We start from the raw sequence: 22015 nt of genomic DNA, 5'->3' as shown, positions 1-22015 counted from the left end.
AGATTCTTAATATCTACACCTAAGCTTGCTGCTTACAGAAACTATTTGAAACACATTATTAGGACGTAGCTTTGGTCTGAGTGAATTATTAATTATGAATAATAATTAAATGTGGAGGTGATGCAATGTATAACTCATTTTAGATGAAAAAACTAAGATGATAAAAGTAGCATATTTTGTAGAGATTTTGAATTTGCTCCATATAAAATAAATAATCTTTCTTACTTGAGCAATCAGGTAAGAAATGTGACTTGCATGAAATGTTGTGTTAAATATTAACAACATTTAATTAGTAATCAATGGTTTCAACCTGGAACTACTAGAAATCTCCAGCAATATTAATCTAAAGTAAGGTATAAACTTAGAACTCCTATTTTCTTTCTTGGTGTTTTTCGTGTGTTTTTGAAATAATTTAATTTCAACTCTGATAGTTAACAATTCCAAGACCAGCAGGGATTAAAACCCAAATTAGCCACCCCATGCCTATTGTTCCCTACCAGGAAGGAAAACTGTCATGTAACCATACAAAGCTCGTGCCGCACTGCGCCACGCAGCGCAAAGCTTGAAGTTATGGTACACCAAGGTGTGCACCGTAAGAAATATTCTTAGCTAAAAGCCCGGTCTGGAGAATCCGTTTTTTTAGCCAATAATGGTGTTCTTACTATTGACCTCAAGAAAGGTAACGGAGCAGGAAGTAGGAGGCACAATTTGCTGTATCTCTGCTGTGGACAACCTTTGGTTTGAGAATGTTGGTCTTTATTATTGAGTTATAAAGAAGAGGATATTCCAAAAAATTTAAAATAACAATCCACTGGACTTTGTTTCCAAGTTTGAAGAAGTTTTGCTTCCCATCCACAAAGCTTTTTCAAAGAAAAGGATATTTTTTTCCTGTAAAAATGCAGGAAACTGCAGTGAACTTTTTCTTAGGTGAAACATCTTTAAAGCATCCAAGTCAGAGTGATTAAAGAACCAACAGGACTTATTTGAATCTTAAACATTCAATAATTTGAAACATATAATATGGTAAATTTGTCTTGTAGTTGGTTCTCATTAAACAACAAACATATCGACCTTTCATTTAACGTTTGGTGTCAGTGGATCCAAACCAGATCTTAAACTTGACCTTCATCCTTTTTGAGATATTTCTTTTTTCGTTAATAAATCTATTTAGTTATTTCTTAGTTTTGAAAGATCAACTTTACCCACGTTATAATACATGCTTTTGTTATTGTCACATCTACACAGAGCCACTGCCTGTTAAAAATCTCTTCATCCTGCCTCAGTGCTCCAATACAAAAAAAGAAGATTCTTTACAGTCTGACATCAAATAAAAAGTCCTCAAAAAAGAGAGACACAGAAGCAGACTGTTTTCTCCTGAGTTTGGTTTTCATTTCAAAGAGGAGAGAAACCTTCTGAAGGTCTGCTGCAGCGTATTGATCCAGGTTTACTGAAAGTGGAAAATTCATCCTCAATGGGGATGTGATACAGAAATCGCGGGGAGGAGGGTTGAAACTACCAACTGATGCATGTTGGGACCTGAAATCCCTGTCACGCTTACAGACACAAATGTTCCAGTTTTCTCTGCATTAAGGAGGAATTACGGGCAGATTAACTGAGGAAAAACACTGTTTATGATGCTTCAAACCACTCAGGAATCCTAATGAGTTCACTTCCATCTCCAAGCATTCCGGGGAAAAATATCCACCTCCTAATCAGTCTTAGGCAATACAGACATAAACATTCCAAATGAATTCTTCAATGAGAGGACATTTTTCTTGCTAATTGGTGACAAAACAGAGGCTGACCCATACTTGCAGGGTCTTGAGCCAGCAGAGACCCCGCTGGCGACTGACCCGCAAACAGAGCCTGAATGATGCATAGTTTCTTTATACGGATCAGAGCAAGGGGGCTGGTTTTGATTTGTTAGGTGTTACACGGTGAACATTGAGGCTGACAATGATTAACTAACTAACAAGAGCAGCAAGGAGCCTTCAGACACATGGATGCTGGAGAGCATCAGTCATCCAGCTAAGAGGAAGGAACCCTGACAGAAACAATTTGGCTATCAAAGGTCCTGTTCGGATGCTGTGAGCTTTCAGAACCAGCTGTCTCATGCATCTCCCACCCCTCCGTTATGGTGATTATTGTTTTATATTAGTGAACGTGTGCATTAAACGGGTTCCTTTGGGTATTTTTTCTGTTTCCCGGTAAAAACTGTAAAAAGGATCCAGAAAACAGGCAACAAGAGTTTCTGGCCCAGACATTAAGGCACAAATACAAGATAAACCACAACCATATAAAACAACAAATGCAGCATTAAAATAAAGCAAACAGAATGGAGAGTAGTAACAGGTTGGAGTGCAAACTCAGTCTTTATCAATTTTATGTAATGTATAATAATTCAGCACTTATGCCAACTGAATTTTATTTTCTGGGACTTAACAAATAAATTTGAGGTGACCTGAAGAACGCTAACACTCCCGAAATACCACTACAAAATACTCAGCTGCTGTATTTGTATTTTTTTTTTCATCTGAAGGTCTATTTAACTTCAAAGTCAAATTTATGCCATATATATATATATATATATATTTTAATCTCTTTTCTGACTCTCTTCTCTCTGTTTTGACCAAAATACATATTCTAGATATGTGGAGAGCAATTGTGAGCTCAAAGTCTGCCCAGAAATTTGAGGTTTGGGATTATTTTAGGAATAAACTAACCAGCAAGTAATGTAACAGAGGGGGTAACCTTGGAAATCATTTTAACTTAACAAATTGGATATATTGGCATGTTTGACTTTGTCATTATTTAACTAACCACTCTATTTTGCAAATGTTACCGTACACAAATTACAGGGATTGCTTTTTGCTCTTGCTGCTAGTTTGCTGAACATACTGATGCTGACGTTCAGCCCTGCTTGGGAACACGTCTTCCAATCTTCCGGGTTAGCAAGTGTATCCTCATGGTGCATTCAAAGACAGCTCACAACTGCATAATAATGACCGGTTTAACTGTTGTAAAGTCTGAAAAAATTGCAGAGGTGAGCTGTGAAAGTGCTGGGGACATGTTTGTTGTGAATCCCAATGCATTTATCCCTCACAAGCGTACTTTACTTCACTGAAAAATCATGAGATCAGCAGGAGAAATTATTGAAATTACTTAGCGGGAGTTAATATAAAAAAAAACAAGAGTCTTCCACATAAATCAGGAGTTGTTCAGTATGGAAAACTGTACAGATATAGGCTCTTCTTTAGCTTTGAGCACGACATGCATTTTTCAGCATGACACTGATGCTGCTGACTTGAAAATAAGCGCTATAAACAAATTCACTTCTGCAGACGCTACTGCTGCAAATTCAAATTATAGAAGCGTGCTATTTAATTGTTGAGTCAGTCGAGTTTGACGATAAGTAAGACAAAAAATTACTGGTATTCCAGACTTCAAGCTTTGAAAAGTGTGGGTTTTGCATCCCAGACAGGTGCGACTCCCATGTCGGTCTATTTACCTGTTTCTGATGTTTTATTTGATTTTCTGCCTGTTTGTTGTTTAGCAGCGATGCTTTTTCTTCTCATCATGCTAACACCTTCAGTGCATTTGTCCTTAATTTATCTAAAAAGTTTCAAAACTAATTCTGCAGGAGGTCTTGGTACCAGCAGTGAACCTATTCAAATGAAGATGCTTGGATTTGAACCTTCAACCCTGTCTGTGGTGCTGAGCAGATGTGGTCTAATTACCTCCCTCTCTTCCTCCTACTCCTCCACCTCCTCTTTCCACCTGACTAATTGCTTTAAATTCCACCCCTCCATGTCTTCATTTGCTGGAGGGCAGAAGGAACATCTGACCGCTGGAGCCCTGGAGGTGTTCCTGTCAGCTGCTCCTGCAGATTGATCTTCACCTGGAACCAGGCGCTGCAGCTGCTGCCGTGTGAAGATAACAGGTCTGATGTTTAATTCATGCAGGACGACACAAAGAGACTAGATCTGGGTTCATTCTGGGGTTCTGACGGAGAGTCGCAGGAGGAAGTAATTGACTTCCAGGGAAGCGTCTCTAACATCATGGGTCGACTCGGCCCGTCGGTTTGTTCCTAACAGAACTGTTAACGCCTCAGACCGAGTGCAGAGAATTTCAGTTAGTACTGAAACAGGAAAGGAACAGGAAGAAAGAAACAATAGTTGAGATCCGGGAAGGAGGGATGTGAAAATGAACCAGAGCAGCTGTGACTGGATAAAATCTAAGTTTGAAATGTTTGCATCAATACATCAGTTTCAATTTTAGTAAGTAAGTCTGTAACATTTTGTTCAAAAGATATGAATAATGTAATGAAGCTTTTAAATAAGTAATTATTGTCTTTGTACTGTAGATATTTAATTCCGTTTGAATTAGACAGTAATAAAGATGCATTTATTAGCTTGAAAAAAGAGATTCAGATCCTCCGGAGTGAGAAATCCTTCATCTCGGTTGTTCTGCAAATGACCAGCGGCTCTCATGGCTCCACATGCAGCAGCGTGCGATGGATGGAGCCTGCTTTGGATAATTTGGGAACAAATTCAAATTCTATTCAGAGAGAACACCAGGAACAGACCTCCTGCTGTAATCTAAAAAATAAAACACTGACTTGGACTTTGAACTGAAACAGTTCTGCTCAACAGAGACCCGCAGAGCTGAAGGGTCCAAAGAAACAACAGAATACTGAAGCAATTCAACATTTCAAATGTTAGCTTTTTATTAATGACATCTAACTGATCTAATAACCAAGAGCTCCACTTTCTATCTTTATTATACAGTGTGTCCACACTGAGCCTTTCAGTTCAGAAGTTAGTTAATCAAAGAAAAGAAGATGTAGAAAGACATTCGCTTGATCATTAATTTTCACATTTGGAGCCCATGAGTTCCTGCAGTAATCCTTACTTATCTCCCTGGATCGGTTCCCTCACATCTCCATATTAAATCCTCTCTTGTAGCAGTTTGAACTTCACAAAAGATCTCATTATCTTTCTAAAAACCCTGAAAGGCGGCGAAATGTGACTGCTGCTTTTGCATAGAGAACCGGCTGAGGAAGCAGAAAAGTCAGAAGAATTCACAGTCCACGCATCTGAGCGGCTGGACGGAACCAAGCAAAAATAAATCTGATGGAAAAACTAATGGAGGATCTGATGGCGGAAAAAACAACATGTTCACTTCAGGTGGAAGAAGGGGAGCCCATTAGGAAAAAGGATCAAGAGAAAATTACCTGACAGGCAGAGAGGAAGTGAGCTGGGAGAGAAAATATTCAGAACCAACGATCCTGAACAAAGAAGCACAATCTAAGTAAAACGTCCTAAAGAGCCATGGTTTAGAGAAGTTTCTTTTCCAGTCTTTTAGGACAGAGCAACCTTTTAGAGTAATTATACCAAAATTTTATGTGTGTGTATATATATATATATATATATATATATATATATATATATATATATATATATATATATATATATATATATATATATATATATATATAATATTTTATATTATTTTTGCTTTTAAGATAGAAAAAAATGCTTTACTTATCAAAATACTCTATCCAGAGGTCGTAAAATGGAAATGTTTTAGTTTCACCTGGATTCATTTTATAAAATATCATATCTTATTATTAATCTAAAAAAAGAATTAACAGATTAATTGATTAGCAAAATAATTGTTTGTTGCAGACCTAATGTGGAAACTGTCATCTTCTTAGATTGTGTCAAGCTACAGGAAAAGCAGCAAAGATGCCTGATAAATGAGGAAAACCCAAGCACCAAGAACTAGGAGAAGGTCCACAGTCTGAGCAAATCAACAGAAGCTTTCACACCACAAATGGTTCAAATTCCATGCATTGGTTTTGGACAGAGCAGCCTAGATCTTTGTCTGAGTGACGTCCTGTGTGGTCCCTTCAGGGAACGCTGAAATCGTCTGAAACGCCACTGGGAGCCGTAGGCGTGTGAATCCGCTGAGCCGAGACGGACCACTGACGGAGTCTTTAACCAGGTTCATTGGACCGACTCATTTTCCCGTTAAGAATAACCCTGACCGTCACTGTGTTTTGTAGAGCTGCTGCCAGTTTGTTGAACTTCCTATTGCTTAATTTTTAATCATATTTTCACCTAAAATCTATTTCTTTGTTATAAACTTCTTGAGCCCAGAGAAGGCTTGAAGTGTGGATCAAATGATGCTGGTCGTAAATGTTATAAATACAGAGATGGTGTTTCCACCACGAAACAATAATGCTGCTGCTTTTCTCAGACAGTCTTTAGCGAGGCACAGATAGAGTTCATTAAATGCATTCAGTTAAATTCACTTGCATTTAAGACATTTGCCAAAAAGCTGTTAATAGTTTGGGGATGGGGTTTAGAATTCTGCAAAAGGAAATGAGGAGAGACCTCCTCAGAGGCGCTGATGCACGTCTGCTGATTGACTGCTCTCAATATTTTTGTTGGTGGCCTTAATGGAAAAGCTATTTGCAGACATTAAGCTTTTTCGGCTGTAAATCTATGCTGTGTTTTTTCGGCTGCATCCCCGTTTTGCCTGACTGACAGTGCCATTAACCAGACCCACATTATGAGCAGTAAAAGCTTCAGGATGCAGATGCTTTCTTCACCTCATTCAGAACCAAACTTTTAGGCAGAAAGCAGCCAGAGAACAACCTCAGCCTTCAGAGGCGAAAACTAATCAGACTGTTCTTGTGTGTCTCGTTGATAGAAAGAGGTTTTAGATGTTTCCCTGCTTAGCATCAACACATTCTCACTCGCAGCTTTTTAAATACCAAAGTTTGATCAAAGTCCTCTGAGTGCCATATATTGACAGGTAAATGACTGGATTTTGGACATTTTACCATGTGACACACACATGACCCACGACAAAATGTTTTTCAAGCTTTGGCCTACAAAGTTTGTTTGGTAGATTTAGTAGTGTATTCTAACAAGGGCTGAAACATCTGAATAATCATGATCAATCAATCATTGAAATAATCTTCAACTAAGGGCCGGATTTATCAAGATCCAATTTTGCGTGCAGTAATTTGCGCTCGCAAACTGGAATTTTGCGAGAGGGGCTGAACCATGGTTTGCGGGTGATTTAACAAGAGCGATTGCGTAACTGGTGGCAGGTGCAAAACTGTTGGAGACGCTCCAATTTAAATGATGGTTTTGCGCGTTTTGTGGTTTGCGGCAAAGTAGTTTGTAGTTTCTACAAACTAGTGCATTAAGAAATTTAAATCTTACAGTGATATATAAAGAAAAAACTTTGGCAACCTTTATTCCCTAAGGCGGTATGTGGCTGAATTTCTACTTCACTGCAGTAAAAAAAAAAAAAAAAAAAAAAAAAAACAGGTGTTTTGTATTGGCCTGTAGAAAAATGCACATACCAAATGGCTCACAAGAAGTGACTGTGGATGAGATTACGCATCCCTGCAGCATTGGCATGTTGCTCCACAGGCGCAGGGGGAGAACCCCGACCCCGTCGGACAGCACTTCGGACAGCACTTCTGAAAAACGAGATTGGGAGATCCCAGCTCTCGCTGCAACCGTACGCTGGAATGACCCAGATGCAAAAAAGTGCAACGTTGCAAGGAGTTTTGTGATATCTGGTATTGCGTGGGTCCTCCTTGTGGCTGGCTCCAAATCCATTCGGAGTTCCCCCAACAGCTCCAAAATGGCAATGCTGGATAAACGATATGTTTTGATGATCGTTTCCTCGTTCATTCCAAAAATAATCACAAGGAGTGAAAAAATGCGTTCTCTGCGTCTCCTTGCTTCATTTTGATGTCTCCTTCTTGCGACAATAACCGCTGCCATGTGTGCGCAATTACGCATACACACCATTTGCACCTTCTTTTGAAACGTGTTAAATATAGAGTCAGATACCGTTAGCAAAATTGTTTTTAGGTTTGATAAATCACTTTGCGAGTGCTAAATTAATATATTTACATGTTCTCCTCCCACAAGACACACTTTTGCGTGTAAACGCCCCATATTGCATATTCATTGCAGAAAAAGTACTAAATGGATAAGAGGCGCTATTTAGCACGTTTTAAAGACCAAATCCTTTTAGCACGCTGTTGATAGATCAGTTTGTACATTTTTTAGCGTGCGCAGTGAAATAGCTCACGTTTTTATACACGCAAACCTTTGATAGATCCGGCCCTAATAGTAATCGTAATATATATATATATATATATATATATATATATATATATATATATATATATATATATATATATATATATATATATATATATATATATATATTTTTTTTTTTTTTTTTTTTTTTTTTTTTTTTCATTTAAGATGAAAAACTTTTTTGTCCATCAATATGCACTATCCAGAAATTGAAAACTTTCTGTTTCACCTGGTTTAAATTCTTAAAAAAATTTGGTGTTCGTTTCAGCAACCTTTTGCTATCGAAAAAGCAGATATCAGCACATCCTTCACATAAGATATTGCTTTTTCATTGTGATTTTATCATTTTATTGCTGATGTTTTACTTTTCTGTTGTTGTGGTTTTTACCTCATTTGTAAAGTGACCTTGAGTGTTTTGAAAGGTGCTTCTAAATATTGTCATATTGATGATAACTGTAACACTTTGTCTACTTTGTAAGTCACGTTAGATAAAAGGATCTGCTAAATTCATAAACATAAACATGAATAAAATGTATTATTATTACTATAGATACTGACGCAAAGGGGACTTGACAAAGGATCAGGTATTTGATGAGTTGGGACTGTGTTAGATTAACAGGCTTTTGCTGAAAGGGGATTATCAAAATAATCCATGTTGAAGCAGGGACACCTCTAAAACCTGCAGGACAGCGGCCCTCAAGGGCCCACTATGGGCAGGCCTATGCAAAACAAACCTAAGAACTTTAAAGGGGCAAATTTGGCCATTAAATGAATGTCATAAAAAATGGAAACCAGTAGATTTCCACTAGCAACCAACTTTCTGTTCAGCTTTTGGTTTCTGGAAGTTTCTGGATATGTTGTAAAGTTATAAAGACTTTAAAACCTGCCATTCACTGAAAGAACAGCCAACTCAAAAAAATTAAGCCAAATAACTTCTAAATGTTGTCGCAGAAACTGCAGGAAGCTTGGTTCTGACTCAATGGGTCCACTGCAGCCCCATGTATGTGTCACGATCTTGGCGCTGATGGCTGACTTAATGGCTCATTTTATTCACCTGTCTGACTCTGCCCTATTTCTCATTACTGCTCATCTGATCCACCTGCTCCTGCTTCTATTTAAACTGCTTGGTCCCAGCCATCAGTGCCACATTATTTTTGAGTATTTGGTGTAGAGCGGAGGTCTTTAACAGGTGGTCCACGACCCCTATGGGGTCCTCGAAGGTACTGCATGGTGTAAGAAAGGAACTCTTTTAAGCTGTGCACCGTCTCATTCACAACACCTGTCTTCGTCTCGCCAGAGTTACCTGCCTCAGACGCCCTAGCCGCTGCTGCAGATCCGCTAACTGTCCAGTTTTAGCTAAATGCTTTTGAAGTTATTTCACCTTCTGTCAAGCCTGAAAACTGGGTCCTTGTAATCTGAGTCATTACAGAATTATTTACTTGCTCTACTTTAAAAGAATATAAAAACTGAGAAAGTTCTGTTTGAGATTTTCCTGATTTGTGCATTCCTGAGCTCTGGTGTCATCAGGAAGTTACCCAAGCATCTGACAGTTGGATTGCAGTCAGCAGATGCACCAATGTTTGCAGCATGGGAGTGGGTACCAGAAGTCAGCTTGTGGGTAAGCATAAACCCAGGCATCTCCACGTTTCAGGCTGGAAATACATGAATTTATTCTCTCACACCCAACATGTTTGGCATCTATTCTAGGTCCAACTTTTATTCAACAAATCTGCTTTTACTGGAAATAAAAGACAGCTAAGATCCTTTGAAATGGGAGCTCTGAGCTGGTTCTGATAAATCTTCAAGAGAAGACAAAACTCTTGCTGCTTGTTGACCTTTCAGAAGCCGAATAAAACAGCTGGAGACGTTTGGACATCTGCTGGATGACAGTGCTGTGAATATGCATTCGCTACTGACGAGTCCTCAGAGCCACTGAGACTCATTTGTTATTTACTGCTTTTCCAAAGAACAGCAAAGGAGGAGAGACCCGTATGTGTGTACCCATATGCAGCAATGAAATGTTAGCAAGCAGAAAAATCTCCAGCCTTCATAGTTTTTGCATGTTTTGATTCTTTTTACTCTTCCTGGCAGTGTCTCTTCAACCAGATGTTTCCGTCCGAGCAGAACAGCTGTTTTCAGAACTCAGAGCAACCTGCTTTTTCAGCACCACCCTCTTCGTCTGTGAATCAGCTCTCCCGTCATCCTCTTCAACCCCCTCCACCCCCGCTAGTCAACGTGTAATTTGCATAATTGCAGCAATAACTCACACAGTTTGATTTGTTTCAATCCACTGAATAAATGCCGCAGCAAGCGCAGATTACTGCGTGTCGGACTCCCTTTAAAAAAAAAATAAAAAATCCTACTGGGAAGAGCAGCTTTGGTTGGACGCCACCCCGGAAATTATTACCAGCTTCCCTCAGAGCGTCACTCTTATCCCTTAGGTGCCAACCAAACACTTTCATCTGAACAATCTCCGATCTGCAGCCCAGGTTTCTATGATCTGACCCTGCATGAGGAGACTGATTCTTTTCCCCTGCATTAGAGAGCAGCTCTCATCAATGACTGATGGGATGTTAAGCGTGGAGTGGGTCGAATTCATAAACCAGCAGGAGAGATAAGATAAAAATGATAAATCTGACCTGAAAACATCCAGGAGAACAAGTCTAAAGGCAAACATGTGTAACATCAAACAGATGAAACCGGATTATAGTTACATAATCAGATTAAAATGCTGTTTAATTATCTGAAACAAATTGATACACTCAGATTTCCTCCTCAAACATTTAAATCAAAAGATCCAATATTATAATCAAATGAAGTAATCCCATAATTTTCACCCATAATGTGGAGTAGCCTGACCCATGAAATGATCAAAAGGTTCAGTTCTGACCAGCAAATAGTAGGTCAGACTCTGGAAAATCAGGATTAGGTGCTGGATTACATCCTCTAAATGGCTTCATTGTTTTTAGGGTGTTTGAATTAAAACATAAATAAATACAACTGACAATAAGAAAGCATCAGTATCTAACATCCTGAAAGATGTCACTAGTTTTACGGTAGGTGATAGAGTTTAAAACATGCCTCTGCAGCATTTTAATGCACTAAAATCCTCAGGTGCCTTCTTCAAAGATCTGACTTTATTTTCAGCACAACTTGCTAAAGGTCCGGATTTTAATTTATATTAATGTAATGCTATGGATTTTTTCATTTAATGAATATCTAAAATTAGCAGTAATATGTTCTGTTTCAGCTATGATTATATTAATGCACTTTCTAAATGAAGTTGGTTTGATCGATTCTGTGTTTTGCATTGCAGAAGCATCGACATGAGGAAGCTCCACATTTAGGACAGCATAATTTATTAAAGACAGAAAAGCTGAATAGATATTTGGTTTATAGGAGAATAAATTATCCATAGATGATCATTAAAATACAGGAACATAGAAAAAATGTATTTCAATGATAATAGTTGTTTAGATAAAAGTTTCTGATAAAATATGTTTTTTTTTTGTTTTGTTTTTACGAGTTTCTAATCTGGGCTCTACGTTTTAGACGCCCCCCAAGCAGTGAGATGTTAACTCTATATTCAAAGCATTTTCTTATAGTGATGCTAATTCTGGTGTTTTGAATAATGTTGCTGTTCTTTCTTGTTTTCAAGATATTGATATAGCTGGTGGTTCTGCAGCAACAGCTGGTGATGATTTTGTCATCAATGTGAAACGGTGTCTATGGACATGCTACAAAAGCTTTATGTTTAGACTTTGACTAGGCCATTCTAAACCTGTATAATGGTTCTTTCAGAAGTATTCAGATATGGACTCCATTGTCCTGCTTTAAAACCCCAGTGAGCCTGGTTGAGCTTCATGATTCCATTGGTTGGAGCAGGTCACCCAGAGTGAAGCGTCACACCTGTCCCGCATCATCACACTACCACCATCGTGTTTGACTGAAGGTCTGGTTCCTTTTCTGAAATGCTGATAGTTTAACAGAAAAAGCACAACTTCCTAAGATTAAAATTGCTTTTCTTATTAGTCCAATTAATATTAATATACCACTTTTATTGACAATATAACATATTCCATATATGGGCATTTTGTATGGAAAAGGCTAGTTTAGGTACTTTTTTTCTTTGTCTGTTGTTACAATTTTTTGAAAGAAAATGAAATTGTAAGAGAAACTAAAATAGATTTTTTTTTCTTACCCTCCAGGGCTATATGTGGATGTTTTCTCTTCCATGTGTGAAACTTTTAGCCTGGATCTAGTTTCTCTGAGCTTTTTCCCCATTGAATTGGTTTTGTGTTTGTGATGAAGAGTTTCTTTTGCATTTCAGAGCCTGGTTCAGTCTGAGAGGAGCTTTTGTCCTCCCCTGGGCATTTCTCACAGCCTGTTTACGGCCTCTCTGCATGTCGCGACTGTTCATGAGCCTCGTCGAAGCCGCCGTCAGGGCGCCACGGGCTCACCGCTGAGGCAAAATCTGTCCCGAACTCCCGCTGCTCTCCTGCAGCCTGAAGGCCAAACAAAGAAGCTTTCAGCTGACTGCAGCGGGAACAATACATTTCTAAACCTTGATTACAGAACGGGTTCATTTAAAGCTGCTGTCAGCAAGTCAAAGAGGCCTGACAGCTGAACAGAAGGCCGCCTTCGTCCTCACCATCACCACACATTTGCATTTTCAATTTCCAGCCCTCTGCTTGTTTTATCCTCCGGTTCTGCCCTTTTAAACTGTCTGTCAGGATCTGTCTTCCTTTCTGCCTCGCGGTCTATAACCTCAACCTCTCAGAACCCAACCAATCACATAAATCTCACAGGCGGTATCTTAACGGCCCCACTGAGATGGAAAATTTCTCCCCCTGGTATTGATTCAGAGGCAGGATCACATGCCGGGATGTGAGCTTAACTTTTAGCTTCTTCTTGCATCCTGAAGAGGAAAAAAAGCCTCATAGTCTTCATGATGATGCAGATCGCTGATAGTCAAAGCACTAAAGATAGAACAGAAGACCTCTGTGATACTCTGGAAACCTTCAGATGGTTTATAGTTCAAACAAGAACCTTTATTGAAATGTAACCTACCTAATAATAACTGTCTGAGTTGATTAGGTCAATAAATTCCACTAAAGATCAAAGATACACTTTTACTTAAGCCTCTGATAATTTAAGATTCAATTATTAACCTTAAATCAATAAACGTCTGAATCCACTAAAACAAACATTTTCTAGTAACAGGTTACTGAGAAAAGTTTTTATTTAAAAAGAGTCCAAAATCCAAATGAGAGCACTTCCAGCATCAGAACTATGAGTTTATTAACAATGTTTTCTGCCGCTATTAAGGTTGGAAAATAAATATTAAGCTCCTCCTTTATCTGAGGGCTACATATAATTTCAAAGATGTATTCATATTTTAGCTTTCACAAATATTATATTTCCTGATATTATTTTCCCGTTCCTCACAATGTTTGCCTGGGTATTTATAGAGAGATTTAAGGAAGCAGCTTCATATTTGGTTTACAATGTTTGACTGATACTATCAAGGTGGAAGTTGGTACATTTTCATTAAGAGAGTAACGAAAAAGAAAAAAAATTATAATTTGGGGTCAATTTATCCTTTAGGAAGAATCATTTCATTAGTTTTTGTTTCAACCTGAAGACTCTGCTCCACAGGGAAAGAGAAAAATGAGCAGCTTGTCCAACAGATGGTTGTTTTACCAACATGATGCAGATTTTATTGCTCCTTTAACCTTTTGATTCACTGAATTATTTAAGCAACAAGTGGATTATCTGCCTTTAGTCAGGATACTGGTGTGGATGTAGTTAAATACTTGATTTAATAAAGTGATACAATAAGGTACACAGATTGTAAATAATAATTTTACTTTGGGCAGAGGGAATATAGAAGTTCTGAGGTCAGAGTGTGTTTGTTTCTCTGGTGCTTTAAGGAAAGTTTCTCTGAATCCTTGAATCCCAATGGGACCTTTATTTGACCCTTTTTCCTTTGCTCTTTTAAAGTCTGATTTCCGACTTCAGACATTCATGTGTTGGACCATAAACCAAGCTAATAATTTTGGACATTGGGGACCAATGTCCCTGTTTCATCTTAACATGTTCTGGAGTAGAGGGTATAGTTTTGGCCCACAGTGCTGCTCTCCTCTCAGAGCTTCTGCAATCCTCCCTCAACGCTCTACAAGACCCTTCCCCAGATGTGTGCATTGGCCCCCCACAGTTTGAGGACAAAAACACCACAGCACACGATATTTCTTTCTCTTTTCATGAAGCTCCAGTGGGCTTACATTGGAAAAGGAAGCCATCATTAAAAGCCCAGGCCAAAGGTCTAGATCTCCAGAATGACCAAGGCTAAGTCATTATGGTTGACATTTCAAAACTATCTTGCTGCAAAATTCTTCTATTTTGAATGGAAGTAGTGGTGAATTTATTCCAAGTACCGTATATGCAGAATTATCTGGGTTTTTTTTTTGTTTTTACGGCACTAATGGCTCGGTTTTTTTATGAACAGTAGTCTGACAGGACAGGAGGTATGAAAGAGGGGGAGAGACATGCGGGAAAGGACCACAGGCCGGATTCGAATGCGGGTCGCCCATGTCGAGGACTAAGGCCTCCGTACATGGCAAAAGCACGCTCGAATTATCTGCTTGACCATGACTTGAGCTTGATTCACACTTTTCTTTGTTGTTCTAACACATAGCCACTAGGTTGTGCATTTATAAACAATATATGACAGTCCAAATAATATCTACATTCCAAACCTACTGGGGTGGACAATAAATAAATAAAAGTAGCAAAACACATGTTTTTATGGAAAAATATGTTTTCACTGCTTTTTGTGCAGAGCTGGAAATGAAGCAGATAAAACACATCTTGTTAAATTAAATCAATCTGGAGGGAAAAAAATATTTGGGAAATAAGAAGCTACATTCACTACTTTGTAGCTAAACGTATGTTTAGGAGAGCACTGTTGTGTCTTCACCCTGGTTCTGTTAATGTAGAGGAGCCTGTGCTCTGGTTTCAATACCTGCAGAGAAAAACAGAGTAACAAAGGTGCATCTATATTTACGTTTAGACTCTGAAATGTAACCTCTGACCAAATTTAAATGTAGCCTGAATGATAGTTTAGAGAAGAGTGTGTCAGTGGGTGCATTTTCCTTAACCATGAAATTATGCAAAATGTTATTCCGGAAATAAAAATGGAAATGGTAGTTTTTTTTGTAAAAAGATAAAGAAAAAGGCCAGAGGTAGCTGAAGAATGATGGTCCTCACTAGAACTGTGGCTGAAATAGTGATACATCTCATGTGGTCACATCCACCGCCACAATGCTGTTTGTAGTTATTGTGATCTTTCAACGGTCTAGAAGTGTTAATATTAGTGAAAACAAAAAAATATACAACACATACCTTTCATTTTAAATTTACAAATTCAGAAACAGTTTGTGTGCAAAAAAAAAGAATAAAATTGAATAAACAGGTAAATGAAACAGGATGAAAGAATATGCTGTTATGAACTGTTTTATGACGTGTTTCATGAGAACTGGTTCATGGTTTACTGGATGAGTCAGAATTGATCTAAGTCTGGCCCTAATTTTTATGCTGTCATAGAGCTAGACTTAGAAAACTTTTTATCGTTATATATAAATGAAATTTCATTTTGTACAGCTTGCAGAACATTTCCATTCAATAAAGGGCAGCATTGATGAAATGTAAACAGCATGGGAGAAACAAAACAAGGTGCAAAAAAGAATTGATATGGAAGTTCAGAGCATTAAATACATATAGTGCAAATATGCAGTGATTTGGTTGGTGTTATCAGTGTGATGCAGAAGCTATGACATGATTTAGAGTTTTTTCAACAGTTTTTATAAAAGAAGTGAATCCAGTTTAAAGTAAACCTTAAAATCAGATCTTAGTTTTCTGTCTATAGAAAAATAAAACAGCTTTCTGGTGTCATCAGTTACTGTACATTAAGGTCCAGGTTCTGTTTCAGCCTCACAGCGGCTCCCCCCCAACCCCCCCCCCCTCCATTCCTTGCCACATTGAATGGATTTGCCGAAGAGTCTGCGAAGCGAGACTAATCAGGTCCCATTCCCAGTCTGGGCACAGCAGTGGACAGCAGACCCCCTATCCCCAAGCTCTAACAGTAACCCAGTGGGTTATCTATGCTTGGTGTATTTGAATTGCTGCAGAAAGAGATCCAAAGCTGGGTGTGGTTGTCAGATGCGAAATGCATCCCCCTTACCTCCCTCCACCTCTGAGTCCCCTCTGCAGCTCCTGACTCAGAGGTAACCAGAGCCTTCAGACAACGCTCAGGGTGACAGGACTCCAGACTCGATCTTCAATCAATACCGGAGGAAAGCTAACCCTGAACTCGGTGGAGGCCAGTGGCTTCACAGCGGAGCCTGCAGAGAACATGAGCTGCTGCTGCATGAGAACACGAGGCCGAAACAAAGAGCTGCAGAGCTGCGGACCAGCAAACAGCAGCGAGGTTGATTTATGGAGATGCTAGAGGCAGAACAAAGAGTTAAACTATAAAAGTCGTCTGGAGAAATATTAGCCCAATCAGGTCCTGCTGGATAATGAATTTATGTTTGGACAGGGCTTAAACTACTAATTGGATTAATCGATCATGGAAAAAAATAGTCAACTAATTTATTCATCCAATAACATCGTTAAGTTGAGCATACAGACTGAAGCTGCACCCTTCAATTACAGCCTAATCAGAAAGCTTCATGCACAAAGTTTAAATGTCTGTAAACAAGTTCTTTTGCGTTAGAAAAGAATAGAATAGAATAGAATTCAACTTTATTGTCATTACACTGTCACAAGTACAAAGCAACAAAATTAACTCTCTTCATTTAACCCATCCCCTTGGGGAGCAGTGGGCTGCCATTGTTCGGCGCCTGGGAAGCAGTGTGAGGTTAAGGGTGTTGCTCAGGGACCCAGAGTGCAGGCTGTGGCGATTGAACCAGCTAATTGCAACCTTCACAGAGCACAAGTGCACTCTTTTAACCACTGGACCAACATATGTTATCCTCTACAGGATAACATCAGCAGATTGACAGGTATTATTCATTTTCTATTGAAGCTGCAGGCAGAAACTCTACATAAACAACAAAGTTTAGTTCAGTTGAGCAGAAGCCCACAACAAGAGACTGAGAGCTCAGATTAAATATGGTTGGAGAATAGGAGTTCATGGAAGCGATAAGGAAATTCACCCTATTTTTAAAAATTCAGGTTTAGAAAAGTCTATTTCATGAGTCAATCTAAACATCTAGTTACAGAAGCCCAGTTGTGTCTTCCTGGACGCCATCATGGCTCAGGATCTCAGTGCGGAGCTTAGCATCCCTTCCCTAACCAAGAAGAAACAGCAAAAGTACAGCAAGTTCAAGGCACCAAAGATAATGATGGTGCACTTCGACACCACCGTCTCTGAACCCATCCTTGCCACCTCGATCACCATCTGGTATGCTGTTGCCACCACCTTCTGCAGAGAGGGTGATTGGCTGCAAAATTTTAGGATAAACCACTCCCATCCTGAACCCAAACAGTTCCACACTCTCCTCCCTAGCAGAAGCCAATGTCTGCTATCATAAAAAAAATCTAATATCTGAGTATATCGTACTCCAATATTAGCATGCTGATAGAAAAACTCTGCAGCTGTAACACTGGACGCAGGGTTGATGCAAGAGTAAAGTTTGCGACTGTTAGTAATCAGGTTTTTGTGGGTTGTGTTTTTGTTTGTTTTCCCTCCACCACCAGGTGGTGCCTGGTTCTCGTTGGCCTTCTCACACACCTGTGGATGGTTGCCTCATTAACGGAGTGCTCTTAAGCTGCTGACTGCCACTACCTCGAGGCCAGAGTGTTTGCTAGTTTTGGGTACAGCCAAGCTGAGTTTTGCTGAGTCAAACTGAGTTTTTGTCACCTGAGTCTTAAGCTTGTTGTTTTTTGTCTTTGCCTCTCGGCAGGAAGTCATCCTGCAAACTGGATGTTTTGGACCTTCTCTCCCTAAAAGGATTGTCTGAGCTTGAAACTGAGCTGGGGATTCAAACCGGTGGTTTGAATAGAACTTTTCCCCAAGGGATTGTTTGGGATTCATCTTCACAAGAAACCATTCAAGTACTGCAGGAAATCTAAGTGGCAGTCAGCTCCTCCGTTCCTCAAGAAAAAACCTCAACCTGGTAAAACCCTGTCCACCCTCCAACGAGCAGGTCTATTACTGGAACAAACCACACCTACTGGATACAAAAAAAGACACCTTTTTTTCTGGAAACATGAGTCCTGTTGCCTTTATTCCCTTTTTCAAATCAAGAAACACAAATTTCTCACTGAGCCTGAACTAACCGCAGAATCTTCCCCATGACTTTTCAGTCCTGGTTCGCCAGAGTTCAGAGCAGCACTGGACCCTTCTCACAATACACCTGTTAAACCTTCCCCTGGTCTCTCAGTTTGGTTTTCTGTATGTGGGTCAGATCTTTGGATAAAATCATGACAGCGACCCATGTACAGAGGCTTTGGTCCTTAATGCGGCCTTCATATGTTCAAGTCATGACCTGGTGACCTTTGCTGCATGTCTTTCCCATCTATCTCATTTCCTGTCAACTTACTTTAAGAATTTAAGGCTGCTAGTATGAAGGTAAATATGTGCCAAAATGAACGAACTTGTGAATTTAATGTGAAAACTTGAGAATGCAATGTGAGAATTTGTACCACAAAAATCTGAACTTGTATGCCAAAATGTTCTGCTGTAAAGAAAAACCGCACACACACAAACTGAATTTGAAGTTGCACTAAAAGAAATATCAGGCAAGAACATGTAAAAAAAAATTACACTTGTCAGTCCAATCTTCACCTGAAGAGGATTTTCACTCAAATCTGATTTAAATGTGAATGCACAAAAAAACTATTTACTGGTGTGTTCATATAGTTTTACACAAATAAAATTACAGCTGACAAATGATTATTGATAGTTTATTTGTAATTATTATTTTTTTGCATATGTTAATCTTGCATTACAACCTCAATTTAGCCATTACAGCTTCTTGAATCTGCTGCTTCAAGAACACAAACGCGCTCTCGCGAGACACAGCACGTTGACACCGCGCTTTGACTTTTGTCACATTCCTTGCGAGATATTTGTGCCAAAACGAACTTGTGTTTGAAGATGTGAGAGCAAATGTGGAGGGGAAGGGGGGGGGTGTTCTATAGGCCAACCAATCGCAGGCTGCGTACTTGGGAGGACGCCTTTGGAGCACTTCCTTTTTTCTTTTTTTTTTTTAGTAGTTGAAGAAAAAGAAGAAGAAAGTCGGATTTTTTTTAAGTTACGGACAACCGAAAGCAGCAGCAGCGCCGGCAGTAGAGCGGAGAACACCTTTAAATGTAAGTAGTTTGTTTTTGCTTTTTTTAAATGAACATCTATTAAAATACATGACGGTAACAGAGCCACCGGGATGTGTAGGACCAGCTAAAGCTAAAGCTTAAAGCTAACCTGTTGATACGTGATGTTCATCAACAATTAAAAGCTTTCATACAAATGTCACTATTTTTTATTTTAACCTACATCTTACTGTACTGATAGCCGTATCCCTCTCTAATCAGATCTATTTATTCTCAAACAGTTTATTACAAAGTATTAGAACTTTTAAAGCTTAATGCAGCTGAAGAAATAACATTAGTCCAGCTGTACTGGGCTGTTAATACTGTAAACGTTTTGTTTTAATACTCAATAATGTATAGTTAATTTACAGTACAGTATAATAAGGTTTAAAGTATAATTCACTTGAAGAACAATACCAGTGTAATTATACAGAACAGTCATTTTGCCTGTTGACATAACAGAAATATGCTTTACATGTCATTTTGTTCCAGGGAGCAGACAGAGGAGTGGATAAAATGACCACCTTATCATCGGGGCCAAAAATACTGCTGCAGTCGGATGGAGCGAAGAGTTGAGGCAGAATTCCATCTACATGTTGCATTTCTATGTAAAAGTCACACAAGTTAAAAGAAGTCCTGTTCAAACACCAACGTACAAATATATAATAATTTGATCACATCAAATGATGCCCAGATGCCACTTTTTGTAAATCTCATATTTGTGATAGAAGTGATCCTTGTGTGGGACAACTTAAAACAAAAATACAAAGTATGTTCAGGTTTGGATAATGTACACACACACACACACACTATATATATATATATATATATATATATATATATATATATATATATATATATATATATATATATATATATATATATATATATATATATATATATATATATATATATATATATGTATGTATGTATGTATGTATGTATGTATGTGTGTGTGTGTGTGTGTAGGGAAATTACATCTTACATTTATTATATTCATGTTAATTTTGAGTAAGCTTAAAAAAGTAATCTCCAGGTTACCATTCCAAAGTCTTTTTCTGTAGAATTTCATTAATCCATCCAAATCATGAAACCTTCCTTTTTTCTAGCTTTAAAGAAACACTACAGAAAACAGGGGGTCAGTGGGAAGCCTACTGCTGCCACCTGGCCCTGGTTTGTCCTCATGGATGAGGTATTAGGACAGAGGCCCCCTAATGCCCCACCTGTCCTAATTGCCTCCATCCCTGAGGACACAGCAGGGCCAGGTGCTGCAGAGGCTGAGCAGCACCAGGTTGACGATGAGGAAGAGAATGAGGATGAGAGGCCAGGAGAGAGGAGGGAAAGGAGCAAGAGAAGAAGGAGAGACGAGTTGGTGGATTTAATCAGGGAGGATATCAGATGGCAGAGGGAAGCGGGAAAGGATGGACAGATTATTTCATTTATTGGAGAGGATGGTGGACAGACATTATTATTTTTGGTGTTTTTTTTTTTTAACAAGTTCAGGTTATGTGTTGCTGTTATTAAATTAAATTATTAAATAGTTTATAAAAGTTATTGTTGTCGGTGTGTTCTTAAAGTCTTTTATCTGTTTCATCACTTCTTTATAATTTAAGTAAACTTAGAACAACTTCTCAGTGACATCAGTTTATTTTTAGAGAAGCAAGTATTTACAATAAACTATTAAAAACATTTTTAAGTATTGAAATTAGATTTTAAAATTAACTACTACAACTATTTACAGAAGATATACAGCCAATACAGAAGATATCTATATATATATATATATATATATATATATATATATATATATATATATATATATATATATATATATATATATATATATATATATATATATATATATATATATATATATACAGTAATTGCAAATAAAATCAGGCAGTAAGGGGATAACAATTTAGACAAAAAATGATTTATTTCTCAACAGTTTGGCTTCTCAACAAAACATTAGTAATGGTGAAAGTAGTTATTCAAGTCAGTTATTTACAGGGTTTGTACACATTTAAGTATTCAATTCAAATTACTAAAGTTACAAACAAATAAATTACAAACTTAAAAATAAATATAAAATTTGATATTTAAACATATTCATCAATCTGCTGACAAGCGTTTATTTAATAACTGGTATATTCTGATCATTAGCAGGCCCCTGTGGGTTAGAATAATAGCAGGTAGATCTTACCTCTCCACTGCGCTCTGCCAGCCTGAGAAAAAAACGTCGCAGGTTTTGCTGCCGCCGAAGCCGTCAAAGCGACTCTCCTCCTCCAATAACAAGTAAATAAAAAAAAAAATTCCATATATATTTTTTTGTTTTTGTTGTTTCTTTCCGTATTTCTCGAGCTGTCGGATTTTGTTTGGCGCTGTATTTGGGGTAAACGTGATGACGTCGTGTCATAACCAGGAAGTGCTCCAAAGGCGTCCTGCCAAGTACGCAGCCTGCGAATTGAGACGCAGCCTGTGATTGGTTGGCCTATAGAACACCC

At 38.4% G+C, this 22015-nt stretch overlaps 1 protein-coding gene across 1 annotated transcript in view; it reads right to left on the bottom strand.

The window, feature by feature from the left end:
- The window catches only part of LOC119785213 (tomoregulin-1-like), a 97312-nt gene that overhangs the window by 55035 nt on the left and 20262 nt on the right, over positions 1-22015 (bottom strand). The gene's annotated exons all lie outside the window — the stretch shown is intronic.

This window comes from Cyprinodon tularosa, unplaced genomic scaffold (assembly GCF_016077235.1).
Source record: "Cyprinodon tularosa strain WSP-4 unplaced genomic scaffold, ASM1607723v1 ctg243, whole genome shotgun sequence".
NCBI lineage: Eukaryota > Metazoa > Chordata > Actinopteri > Cyprinodontiformes > Cyprinodontidae > Cyprinodon > Cyprinodon tularosa.
Note: the sequence above shows the minus strand (reverse complement) of the source record. Positions and strands in the feature narration are given on the sequence as shown.